Source organism: Marmota flaviventris, chromosome 4 (assembly GCF_047511675.1).
Source record: "Marmota flaviventris isolate mMarFla1 chromosome 4, mMarFla1.hap1, whole genome shotgun sequence".
Classification (NCBI taxonomy): domain Eukaryota; kingdom Metazoa; phylum Chordata; class Mammalia; order Rodentia; family Sciuridae; genus Marmota; species Marmota flaviventris.
Window position 1 is genome coordinate 63497235 of NC_092501.1, and position 6000 is coordinate 63503234.

Consider the following 6000-nt stretch of genomic DNA (forward strand, 5'->3'; position numbering starts at 1 on the left):
GAAACAGATTCTGAAATTCTGAGAACTTCATGCTAGACATTTTTTTTTTTTTTTTGAGGAATGCTTTCAAGAACAACACCTGTGAGGGTGTTAGGTAGGAAGGATTAGAAAAAGGAAAATGTGATGCAATTGCAATACCCTCAGTGGATCTTACAGAGAAATATGAAGATAGAGTGTTTCTTCTGAGATGCCTGTAATAGACAAAAGACTTTTATATCTCTGTATCAGCAGGTGATAAAAACAGGCTACATCCGTGTAGGAAGCATCACCTTGGGCAAGGCACTTGCAGTAGGCTGTGGGCAATCCCCCAAACAGAGAGAGCCATGAGCCTTCAGCAGCCAATGCTCCTACTAGCTGGAGGAGCAAGTGCCCAGAGGGGGACCTGGTTTATGCACCACAGAGTTCACTACAGTTCTTATTCTATTTTACCAAAGAAGGCTCTTATGATCCACATTTAATCAATTTTGGGGGGCAGAAAGTTACCAGTTACCCTTGGTGCTTGCCTTACAACTGCCATTTGGTTTACTTTAGAGTTCAGTATATTTGAAGTATGCTACTTATGCCATCACATAATGGCTCATATCTGTTAGAAGTACAATAGACACTGCTGAAAGCTTAAAGCCTGGATGCAAATAATTCTAGACACAGACATGAATCAAATACTTTAAGCAATTCATTGGGGGAAAATTATCCTTTTTTTCTGTTCTATAAAAAATAGTTGACTTGGGGCTGGGATTGTGGCTCAGCGGTAGAGTGCTTGCCTCGCACGTGCGAGACCCTGGGTTCAATCCTCAGCACCACATAAAAATAAATCAGTGAAATAAAGGTATTAAAAAAATAGTTGACTCTCCACTCATAATCTGTTTCTTCCTTCACCTCTGAAGGAGAGTTCAAGTTTATTCAGTTCACTGGAGCTCAGCTCAGGAAATAACTACATGGTTTGTTAATATACCTTTCAATATAGGAGATGGCAAAATTCTATAATTGTTAGCCCTTAACCAAGGCGAAATAAAACCTATGGTTGATCATCACTGTTTTTGTTTGTTTTCAAGACTCCTTCAGGAAGGCTTACTAAGCATTCTTCCTCCACAGAAAGTGCAGTCCAAGGACTGGTGTTTTTTGAACCCTATGGACTTTCACATTGGAAATAACATGTTAGTGGTAGACACACCATTAAAATTCAAGTAATAGAAAGTAAAAGTAAATCAAAACAAAGAAATCAGCTGTCGGTAGCAGAATCAGGACTAGAATAAGACAAAGGAGGTGCCTACAGCACAAAATTTAAGGAGACATTCACTTTCCAGGGCCAAATCTGTTCCTCCAGGACTCTGAGAATGAGTGCCCCCTAAATCATGAGGATTGATGCTTCTGCATTTGTTGAAGCCTATTTATTCAACACTGAAATGCTTCCCATATTTTATTTTTTCCTTCTACCAGACAATTACTAATAGAAATAAACTGCATTTTCTTGTATTTTTCAGAAGTATGAGTCCAGAGGCTCTAGATAAAAGTGTGTTGTCCTAAGATATCAACTCCAATTTCTGATAACAGTTTCTAGAACTCCATAATGAAGGATTCATCTGTTTGGGTCCTGGAAGTATTTCAAGCTTGGTGAATCCCCTGTTAAAATGATAGTACACCTAGAGGAAGAACATTTTGAGCTGCTACAAAACAACCTTTTGTTTCAGTGTCCAGTGAAATCCATGGGAGTGAGATGGAGAAAAGATCTTAATTGGAGGATTATCTGATGGTGGAGGGAAGAAGGATTCTCCTAGATCAGCTCCATCCTGTAATCTTTGGCCTCAACAAACACCTAGGCTAAGTCCACCTGTAGGTCCTGTTTAATTTAGCTTGCCTAATTTGGCCTAAAATATGTTTCACTCTTCCAAGAGTTTACAATTTAGCTTACAAAATCAGTTATTTAAGTGACCCTTGGCCAAATCAGAACTGAGTGTCTCTCTGGTGTCCTGATATATGCAAGGAAACTGGGGACAGACCTGTGTTCAAGTCCTGGTTCTGCTGGGTAACTTTTGTATGACAAGTTAATTTTACTTCCAGAGATATGTCCTCATTTGTAAAATGATGACAACAAGACCTACTTTGCAGGACTATTTTGAAGATTAGAAATAATATAAATTAAGCACCGAGCACCTGTGTCTATTACATAGTAGGTTCCAAATAAATTATACCTAGTGTACATGAATATTTTCAACACGTAGTGAGTTATCCAAAATTTTTGTTTTAATTCATTAGGTCCGAAGTTTTTAATTCTGCAAATATTTCAACAGCATTGATACAAGTGCATTAAAATAGGCTGGAAATCATATCTAGAGCTTATATATTATATTAATTAGGTAATTAACACTTTAATATATTGTGAGATAATTGTATTCTTATCATTACGTAAGTATATACTATATTTAAGCTGTTATAAATTCTGTGGAACAATCTGGGACAATGGGCCAAAGTGGGGTAAGTTGAATCTTTTTAAAATTTTTCAGATTAATTATACATGACAGAAGAATACATTTTGACATATAGTACACATATGGAGCACAATTTCTCCTTCCTCTGGCTGAACATGGTGCAGAGGCATACTGGTAATGTAATCATATATGTATATAAGGTAATAATGTCCATCTCATTCCACCATACTTCCCATTCCCAAATCCCATCCCTTCCCCTCACTCCCCTCTGCACAATCCAAAGTTCCTTTGTTCTTCCCTTACCCCCAGCCCAATTATGGATTAGCATCTGCTTATTAGAGAAAATATTCCACCTTTAGTTTTGGGGGCATGGCTTATTCACTTAGCAAGATATTCTCTAGCTCCATCCATTTACCTACAAATGCCATAATTTCATTCTTCTTTAAGGCTGAGTAATATTCCACTGTGTGTATGTACCACATTTTCTTTAACCATTCATCTGTTGAAAGGCATCTAGGTTGGTTCCACAGTTCAGCTATTGTGAATTGAGCTGCTATAAACATTGATATGGCTGCATCACTGTAGTATGCTGATTTTAAGTCCTTTGGATATAAACCATGGAGTGGGATAACTAGATCAAATGGTGGTTCCATTCCAAGTTTTCTGAGGAACTCCATACTACTTTCCAGAGTAGATACACCAATTTGCAATCCCACCAGCAATGTATGAATGAACCTTTTCCCTCATGTCCTCACTAACACTTATTATTATTGCTTGTGTTCTTGATAATTGCCATTCTGACTGGAGTGAGATGAAATCCAGAGTAGTTTTGATTTGCATTTCTTTAATTGCTAGAGATGATGAACATTTTTTCATATGTTTGTTGATCAATTGTATTTTTTCTGTGAAGTGTCTCTTCAGTTGCTTAGCCCATTTATTGATTGGGTTATTTGGGGTTTTTTTTGGTGTTAAGTTTTTTGAATTCTTTATATATCCTCGAGATTAGTGGTCTATCTGAGATGTGTGTGGTAAAGATTTTCTCTGGTTTTATAGGCTCTCTCTTCACATTATTGATTGTTCCCTTTGCTGAGAAGAAAGCTTTTTAGTTCAAATACATCCCATTTATTGATTCTTAATTCTAATTCTTTCACTTTAGGAGTCTTTTTAAGGAAGTCAGGTCCTAAGCAGGTATGATAGAGATTTGGACCTATATTTTCTTCTATTAGGAACAGGGTCTCTGTTCTAGTGCCTAAGTCTTTGATCCACTTTGAGTTAATTTTTGTGCAGGGTGAGAGAAAGAGATTCATTTTGCTGCATATGGACTTCCAGTTTTCCCAGCATCATTTGTTATATAGGCTATCTTTTCCAAAGTATGTTTTTGGCACCTTAGTCTGAGATTACTGTATTCATGTGAGTTTATCTCTGTCTTTTATTCTGTACCATCGGTCTACATGTCTATTTTGGTGCCAATATCATGCCGTTTTTGTTACTATTGCTCTATAGCATAGCTTAAGGTCTGGTATTGTGATGCCTCCTGATTCACTCTTCTTGCTCAGGATTGGTTTGGCTATTCTGGGTCTTTATTTTTCCAAATGAATTTCATGGTCGCTTTTTCTAATTCTATAAAGAATGTCTACCAAACAACTTAAGGTCCAATCAATCATTTTCCCCTCATTTCTCCTGTCAGGCTGATTTTCTTTCTACTGCTTCCACACACACTAAGCTCTTTGACCACTTTACCTTCATTGAGACAATGAATGATATCAACATTATCAAATCATGTATTACATAGTATTATTTAGTTTACAAAGGGATTTTCCATATGTTAACTCATTTGACCTTAGATTTTATAATCTGTATTTTTTTCAGATGAGAAAATTGAGGGCCAGAAAATTTAAATAACTTGCCAAAGTCACAAGTGGAGTTAGGCCTAAATTTTAAACCTGACTTCAGAGATTTCCACAGCCGCTCATAACTTTGGCTGCCCATTTGAATCACCGGAGTGTTGTAAAAATCTATCCATGTAAGGGTTCCATTCCAGAACAATTAAGTCAAAACAGCATTGGCCTGAGCGTTGGGATGCTTTACAACTCCCCCAGGTGATTGTTATGCCAAACTACACCAGTTCCAACGAAAGTCCTGACTATGCTAAAGAAACCTTCCTCAATAAAGTTAAACCATCTTATCATCATTTCTAGATCTCTTGTTGTGTTCATTAGCAATTCTAGTAGTTAGCATAATTAGAATTCAGAGAGTGTCAATTCTAGAAGAAACTTCATATCGTCAATTCCTAAGGTTCCAAAACTTGGGTCTGAGAATACATTCTTTCCAGGACTGATCTGTAGGGAAATGAGGGAAAAAAAATACTGCGAATGCAAGCTCAGTTTTTTACTTTATTATAAGATTTTTCTGTTCAATGACTCTTCTTTTATAAAACCGTGGTAATAGTTGTTTTATTAATGTCTGCATTTGGAAATATAAAGTTGTCACATCTCTTTAATATATACCAAATAATTTTTGGAAATTTTGATGATCTGTGAAATTCAAAATTTCTAGAAGCTACTGATTTTTCCCACTTTTTTGTTTTTATAGCCAAAGCTATCAAGGCCCTATGAGAAGAAGAGTTGAGTCATGTTCTACCTAGTGTAATTATGTCAATGTTTTGAAACTTAAGAATAACACATCAAAGCCTATATATTAAAAAATTAAAAAATAAAGAAATCTTTAAAACAACAACAAAGATGATGTTATAACGACTGACACATTAGCAGTGACTTCTCAACAATATTGGAAGCCAAAAGACAATGGATATATATATTAAGTATGCTGGAAAAATAACAGCCAAACTAACATTTAATAACCAGCAAGGAAATCCTGCAAAAATAAAATCTAAAGAAAAATATTCACAACAAAAACATTATCAGAGTATTTAATCCTTTCTTGGTCAATGTCCCCTTTGGCACTCTGATAAGGTCTATAAAGACTTTCTCAGAAAAAGGATATTTAATTATTTTTTACATAAAATACTGTTTTATACAATAAAGTACATAAAATTATAAATGAATCCAATATTATTCACATACAAAATAATTTAAACCAAATTTGTGATACAGTGATATATGTTTACTAGTATTCTAAATAGGAAGATAGACATAATTTCTCAGTAGTTAAACTACAACAATTTCTAATTATAAAATGCTTGTAAAGTGTATCTTCTCAAGTTTGGTTAAAAAAAAAAAAAAACTGCCATGTTCTCTTAAGCTGGAAGAAAGCAGTCTATGTGAAAACCAATACCTCACGAAGGTGCTGTTGGCTTGGTTATGCCCACTCAAGACTCAGGGGCTGGATCAACTGCATTATGAAGTAGATGGTACAGATTTTAATAAAGAAAATAATAATGAACAGTCAATGTTTGCTTCATAAAAGTATTATGTGGTTTAGGTGACTGTGTTCCATCTCTATTTTACAAATACTTTGACAAAATAAAGGCATCTATCAACATTTCCCTTTGAAAATATCTTACAAAGCTAAGCTTTAAATGCCCTCTGCTTCCTTTTATCTGATTTAAAGAAAA